The following is a 7,500-nucleotide window of genomic DNA, read 5'->3' on the forward strand; positions in this document are numbered from 1 at the left end:
ACCTAACTCAAGTTGTCCCTTAACCTAACTCAAGTTGTCCCTTAACCTAACTCAAGTTGTCCCTTAACCTAACTCAAGTTGTCCCTTAACCTAACTCAAGTTGTCCCTTAACCTAACTCAAGTTGTCCCTTAACCTAACTCAAGTTGTCCCTTAACCTAACTCAAGTTGTCCCTTAACCTAACTCAAGTTGTCCCTTAACCTAACTCAAGTTGTCCCTTAACCTAACTCAAGTTGTCCCTTAACCTAACTCAAGTTGTCCCTTAACCTAACTCAAGTTGTCCCTTAACCTAACTCAAGTTGTCCCTTAACCTAACTCAATTTGTCCCTTAACCTAACCCACGTTGTCCCTTAACCTAACTCAAGTTGTCCCTTAACCTAACTCAAGTTGTCCCTTAACCTAACTCAAGTTGTCCCTTAACCTAACTCAAGTTGTCCCTTAGCCTAACTCAAGTTGTCCCTTAACCTAACTCAAGTTGTCCCTTAACCTAACTCAAGTTGTCCCTTAACCTAACTCAAGTTGTCCCTTAACCTAACTCAAGTTGTCCCTTAACCTAACTCAAGTTGTCCCTTAACCTAACTCAAGTTGTCCCTTAACCTAACTCAAGTTGTCCCTTAACCTAACTCAAGTTGTCCCTTAACCTAACTCAAGTTGTCCCTTAACCTAACTCAAGTTGTCCCTTAACCTAACTCAAGTTGTCCCTTAACCTAACTCAAGTTGTCCCTTAACCTAACTCAAGTTGTCCCTTAACCTAACTCAAGTTGTCCCTTAACCTAACTCAAGTTGTCCCTTAACCTAACTCAAGTTGTCCCTTAACCTAACTCAAGTTGTCCCTTAACCTAACTCAAGTTGTCCCTTAACCTAACTCAAGTTGTCCCTTAACCTAACTCAAGTTGTCCCTTAACCTAACTCAATTTGTCCCTTAACCTAACTCAATTTGTCCCTTAACCTAACTCAATTTGTCCCTTAACCTAACTCAATTTGTCCCTTAACCTAACTCAATTTGTCCCTTAACCTAACTCAATTTGTCCCTTAACCTAACTCAATTTGTCCCTTAACCTAACTCAATTTGTCCCTTAACCTAACTCAATTTGTCCCTTAACCTAACTCAAGTTGTCCCTTAACCTAACTCAAGTTGTCCCTTAACCTAACTCAATTTGTCCCTTAACCTAACCCACGTTGTCCCTTAACCTAACTCAAGTTGTCCCTTAACCTAACTCAAGTTGTCCCTTAACCTAACTCAAGTTGTCCCTTAACCTAACTCAAGTTGTCCCTTAACCTAACCGACGTTGTCCCTTAACCTAACCGACGTTGTCCCTTAACCTAACCCATGTTGTCCCTTAACCTAACCCACGTTGTCCCTTAACCTAACCCACGTTGTCCCTTAACCTAACCCACGTTGTCCCTTAACCTAACCCACGTTGTCCCTTAACCTAACCCACGTTGTCCCTTAACCTAACCCACGTTGTCCCTTAACCTAACCCACGTTGTCCCTTAACCTAACCCACGTTGTCCCTTAACCTAACCCACGTTGTCCCTTAACCTAACCCACGTTGTCCCTTAACCTAACCCACGTTGTCCCTTAACCTAACCCACGTTGTCCCTTAACCTAACCCACGTTGTCCCTTAACCTAACCCACGTTGTCCCTTAACCTAACCCACGTTGTCCCTTAACCTAACCCACGTTGTCCCTTAACCTAACCCACGTTGTCCCTTAACCTAACCCACGTTGTCCCTTAACCTAACCCACGTTGTCCCTTAACCTAACCCACGTTGTCCCTTAACCTAACCCACGTTGTCCCTTAACCTAACCCACGTTGTCCCTTTGCCTAACATAGTTCACTGCTCGGAATCTCTGGTGTCGTTGTTATCCTCATGTAGATGTCTTGCGAGTGTTGCTTACTTTCCACATATTCCTGCTATCCACTGTCAATTGTACTGCAATAGGACTATATCGCCGACCCCCCCCCTCCCCCCCCTCTGTCCCCCTCTGTCCCCCTCTTTGTGTCTCTGTCCTCTCAAGCTGGTCGGTCTGGCGTTTGAGTGTTAAATGAGCCTCGCAGCTGTTCAGTTGCATTCAGATGTCGACGCCCTCAGTGTACGTCGTGGTATGGTCTGTGTCCATTGTCCGCTGATGTCGTACGCGTAACCCACACGCTGTACCGATCATCGGTCGTTACGTACAGAGTGAAGTAGTGTGATACGTGTGACCGTACGCTGGCTGTGCCCAACGGTGTCGAATCTCAATTTCCATATGTTGTGCTTGATGCTACTTGTCTCGTCTCCCAATAACAGCTAGGTTGCACTGTGGTACGCCGTAGAGGCGTGTGGGAGGAACGTACGAACGCATTGTATGTCACCCTGGGTCGCTGGGGGTGGTGGTGCGGTGAGTCAGGTCAGGTCAGGTCAGCGTGAGCCGTCTGATGTAGTGACGCGTGTATTCCGACTTTGTCGTATTGCCTCACACAAAGTGCTACCCTGGTGGACCGCGTTCCATATCTGGGACATGCCGCAGATGCCGGTTGACAGTGGATCGCGGAAGGTACATCGCATACGTGCGCGGGCCACCTTCCACGTGTTCTCTTCTGCACATGTCGCAGTGTGTATGTGGTCTGATGTAGCGTGTCGTGACACATGACATCCTGGCATGCAAGAATTGTTGAATTCGCAAATGTAGGTGGACATCTACGTTTACTGCCCAAGATACGCAAATGAACTGGAAATCCGTTGTTGAGCGGTTGTTCACGCTGGAGGTGAATCTGTGATGGCGACGATCGGTACAGCTATTAACCGGTTGTTTCAGCGGTACCCGCCACATCCACACGCGTGACTAGGCCCATGTGGGTATGAAGCGATACGCGGCGGTGGCTTGGTGGGACTGTTCCCGGCCGGTGAAGGGGGGCCGCCCGGCGTGTTGGCCGCGCGCTGCGTGGGCGCACGCGCAACAGGCGGCTGGTGGGGGGCGCCGAGTGGCAGGAGCGCCAGCCGACGGGCCCGGCAGGCGGCGCAGCTACGCTGCGGCGCACCCTGCACGCGGCGCCTGGCGGCCAAAGTTGGTTCAGCCGAGCCCGGTGCGAAGCGCGGTGGACATCTGCAGTGTGCTGGTCTGATTGAGGACTGTGTGCGTTGAGGATGCGCCGCCGCCTGGCACTCGGCGCCGCGACGCCGTCTGCTGCTCGGTCGCCCCAGCGGTTCTCGCAGGTGGTTTGTATCGCAGTTGTGCGGACGTGTTGGCGCGTGCGCTGTGCTGGGAGAGTTCGCTTCTGCACCCAAGTGGGGCTTTGCCCTTGTGTGGCGCTGGCGTTGGAGCTGCCGGTCACCATAGGTGGCGCGTGTTGTCTCCCGCCGGCAATGCCACGACAGCACGCTCCCGGGCCTCTGTCGGCAGCGGCAAGCTCAGTTGGGAGCAAGGGTGTTCGCACTAAAACCGTCTACTCGCCTAACTCCGGGCGATTGCGCCTCTCTCGAAACCGACCAAGTACCTAGGACGGCGCTGCGCGCCGCCGGGACCTGAGAGGGTTTCGAGGTGTATCGTGCAGGGGAGCTCGGCCTCCTCCTGTTTGCAGAATAATTGAGCGGACGCTTGCGTGTTCGCGCGGGCCCCCGGGACACACTCCCGGGCGGCCGGCTGCTCAGCTCTAGTTGACGCAGCTCCCTGGTTGATCCTGCCAGTAGTCATATGCTTGTCTCAAAGATTAAGCCATGCATGTCTCAGTACAAGCCGCATTAAGGTGAAACCGCGAATGGCTCATTAAATCAGTTATGGTTCCTTAGATCGTACCCACGTTACTTGGATAACTGTGGTAATTCTAGAGCTAATACATGCAAACAGAGTCCCGACCAGAGATGGAAGGGACGCTTTTATTAGATCAAAACCAATCGGATTGGCTTGTCTGGTCCGTTTGCCTTGGTGACTCTGAATAACTTTGGGCTGATCGCACGGTCCTCGTACCGGCGACGCATCTTTCAAATGTCTGCCTTATCAACTGTCGATGGTAGGTTCTGCGCCTACCATGGTTGTAACGGGTAACGGGGAATCAGGGTTCGATTCCGGAGAGGGAGCCTGAGAAACGGCTACCACATCCAAGGAAGGCAGCAGGCGCGCAAATTACCCACTCCCGGCACGGGGAGGTAGTGACGAAAAATAACGATACGGGACTCATCCGAGGCCCCGTAATCGGAATGAGTACACTTTAAATCCTTTAACGAGTATCTATTGGAGGGCAAGTCTGGTGCCAGCAGCCGCGGTAATTCCAGCTCCAATAGCGTATATTAAAGTTGTTGCGGTTAAAAAGCTCGTAGTTGGATTTGTGTCCCACGCTGTTGGTTCACCGCCCGTCGGTGTTTAACTGGCATGTATCGTGGGACGTCCTGCCGGTGGGGCGAGCCGAAGGGGTGCTTTCGCGTCCCGAGGCGGACCCCGTTTAAATCCTACCAGGGTGCTCTTTGTTGAGTGTCTCGGTGGGCCGGCACGTTTACTTTGAACAAATTAGAGTGCTTAAAGCAGGCAAGCCCGCCTGAATACTGTGTGCATGGAATAATGGAATAGGACCTCGGTTCTATTTTGTTGGTTTTCGGAACCCGAGGTAATGATTAATAGGGACAGGCGGGGGCATTCGTATTGCGACGTTAGAGGTGAAATTCTTGGATCGTCGCAAGACGAACAGAAGCGAAAGCATTTGCCAAGTATGTTTTCATTAATCAAGAACGAAAGTTAGAGGTTCGAAGGCGATCAGATACCGCCCTAGTTCTAACCATAAACGATGCCAGCCAGCGATCCGCCGCAGTTCCTCCGATGACTCGGCGGGCAGCCTCCGGGAAACCAAAGCTTTTGGGTTCCGGGGGAAGTATGGTTGCAAAGCTGAAACTTAAAGGAATTGACGGAAGGGCACCACCAGGAGTGGAGCCTGCGGCTTAATTTGACTCAACACGGGAAACCTCACCAGGCCCGGACACCGGAAGGATTGACAGATTGATAGCTCTTTCTTGATTCGGTGGGTGGTGGTGCATGGCCGTTCTTAGTTGGTGGAGCGATTTGTCTGGTTAATTCCGATAACGAACGAGACTCTAGCCTGCTAACTAGTCGCGTGACATCCTTCGTGCTGTCAGCGATTACTTTTCTTCTTAGAGGGACAGGCGGCTTCTAGCCGCACGAGATTGAGCAATAACAGGTCTGTGATGCCCTTAGATGTTCTGGGCCGCACGCGCGCTACACTGAAGGAATCAGCGTGTCTTCCTAGGCCGAAAGGTCGGGGTAACCCGCTGAACCTCCTTCGTGCTAGGGATTGGGGCTTGCAATTGTTCCCCATGAACGAGGAATTCCCAGTAAGCGCGAGTCATAAGCTCGCGTTGATTACGTCCCTGCCCTTTGTACACACCGCCCGTCGCTACTACCGATTGAATGATTTAGTGAGGTCTTCGGACTGGTACGCGGCATCGACTCTGTCGTTGCCGATGCTACCGGAAAGATGACCAAACTTGATCATTTAGAGGAAGTAAAAGTCGTAACAAGGTTTCCGTAGGTGAACCTGCGGAAGGATCATTACCGACTAGACTGCATGTCTTTCGATGTGCGTGTCGTGTCGCGCAACACGCTACCTGTACGGCAGTGGCCGTGCGCCGCGTGCGGAACCACGCGTGCCTCTCAAAACTAGCGGAAGTGTTGTTGTTGTGTGGTACGAGCGCTGAAGCTCTGGAGCGGCTGGCCTGCGGTACCTGGCGCCTGGCGCCGGTTTTGAATGACGTTCGCCCGAGTGCCTGTCCGCTCCGGTGTGGAGCCGTACGACGCCCATCGGCTGTGAGGCCGTTGGACACAAAAAAAATAGTGGAACAGGGGCCGTCAGACGCCTCAGTCCCGCAAATGCTACTGTCTTGAAAGAGACAGTGGGAGACTGAAAAGGAAAAGATCACCCAGGACGGTGGATCACTCGGCTCGTGGGTCGATGAAGAACGCAGCAAATTGCGCGTCGACATGTGAACTGCAGGACACATGAACATCGACGTTTCGAACGCACATTGCGGTCCATGGATTCCGTTCCCGGGCCACGTCTGGCTGAGGGTCGGCTACGTATACTGAAGCGCGCGGCGTTTGTCCCGCTTCGGAGACGTGGGAGTGTCGTGGTCGCCTGTGTGGCCGGCCGCGTCTCCTTAAACGTGCGATGCGCGCCCGTCGCCTGGCGGTTCGCATACCGGTACTTTCTCGGTAGCGTGCACAGCCGGCTGGCGGTGTGGCGTGCGACACCTCGTACAACGACCTCAGAGCAGGCGAGACTACCCGCTGAATTTAAGCATATTACTAAGCGGAGGAAAAGAAACTAACAAGGATTCCCCCAGTAGCGGCGAGCGAACAGGGAAGAGTCCAGCACCGAACCCCGCAGGCTGCCGCCTGTCGTGGCATGTGGTGTTTGGGAGGGTCCACTACCCCGACGCCTCGCGCCGAGCCCAAGTCCAACTTGAATGAGGCCACGGCCCGTAGAGGGTGCCAGGCCCGTAGCGGCCGGTGCGAGCGTCGGCGGGACCTCTCCTTCGAGTCGGGTTGCTTGAGAGTGCAGCTCCAAGTGGGTGGTAAACTCCATCTGAGACTAAATATGACCACGAGACCGATAGCGAACAAGTACCGTGAGGGAAAGTTGAAAAGAACTTTGAAGAGAGAGTTCAAAAGTACGTGAAACCGTTCTGGGGTAAACGTGAGAAGTCCGAAAGGTCGAACGGGTGAGATTCACGCCCATCCGGCCACTGGCCCCCGCCCTCGGCAGATGGGGCCGGCCGCCCGCGCGGAGCAATCCGCGGCGGGGTCGTGTCCGGTTGCCTTTCCACTCGCCGCGGGGTGGGGCCGTTCCGGTGTGCGGTGGGCCGCACTTCTCCCCTAGTAGGACGTCGCGACCCGCTGGGTGCCGGCCTACGGCCCGGGTGCGCAGCCTGTCCTTCCGCGGGCCTCGGTTCGCGTCTGTTGGGCAGAGCCCCGGTGTCCTGGCTGGCTGCTCGGCGGTATATCTGGAGGAGTCGATTCGCCCCTTTGGGCGCTCGGGCTCCCGGCAAGCGCGCGCGGTTCTTCCCGGATGACGGACCTACCTGGCCCGGCCCCGGACCCGCGCCGCTGTTGGCTCGGGATGCTCTCGGGCGGAATAATCGCTCCCGTCAGCGGCGCTTCAGCTTTGGACAATTTCACGACCCGTCTTGAAACACGGACCAAGGAGTCTAACATGTGCGCGAGTCATTGGGCTGTACGAAACCTAAAGGCGTAATGAAAGTGAAGGTCTCGCCTTGCGCGGGCCGAGGGAGGATGGGGCTTCCCCGCCCTTCACGGGGCGGCGGCCTCCGCACTCCCGGGGCGTCTCGTCCTCATTGCGAGGTGAGGCGCACCTAGAGCGTACACGTTGGGACCCGAAAGATGGTGAACTATGCCTGGCCAGGACGAAGTCAGGGGAAACCCTGATGGAGGTCCGTAGCGATTCTGACGTGCAAATCGATCGTCGGAGCTGGGTATAGGGGCGAAAGACTA

General features: G+C 54.2%; 3 non-coding genes across 3 annotated transcripts in view; all 3 read left to right on the forward strand.

Moving 5' to 3' along the window:
* Positions 1-3,651: 3,651 nt before the first annotated feature.
* LOC126322675 (small subunit ribosomal RNA) lies at positions 3,652-5,544 on the forward strand. The gene has a single exon (XR_007559130.1). It is a non-coding gene; the product is annotated as a small subunit ribosomal RNA (ribosomal RNA).
* A 362-nt stretch (positions 5,545-5,906) lies between these two features.
* Positions 5,907-6,061, forward strand: LOC126322673 (5.8S ribosomal RNA). The gene has a single exon (XR_007559128.1). It is a non-coding gene; the product is annotated as a 5.8S ribosomal RNA (ribosomal RNA).
* Positions 6,062-6,249: 188 nt separating this feature from the next.
* The window catches only part of LOC126322669 (large subunit ribosomal RNA), a 4,222-nt gene continuing 2,971 nt past the window's right edge, over positions 6,250-7,500 (forward strand). The window contains exon 1 of the ribosomal RNA XR_007559124.1: positions 6,250-7,500. This exon is cut by the window's right edge and continues 2,971 nt beyond it. This is a non-coding gene — a ribosomal RNA (large subunit ribosomal RNA).

This window comes from Schistocerca gregaria, unplaced genomic scaffold, assembly GCF_023897955.1.
Source record: "Schistocerca gregaria isolate iqSchGreg1 unplaced genomic scaffold, iqSchGreg1.2 ptg000825l, whole genome shotgun sequence".
In the NCBI taxonomy this organism is placed as follows: domain Eukaryota; kingdom Metazoa; phylum Arthropoda; class Insecta; order Orthoptera; family Acrididae; genus Schistocerca; species Schistocerca gregaria.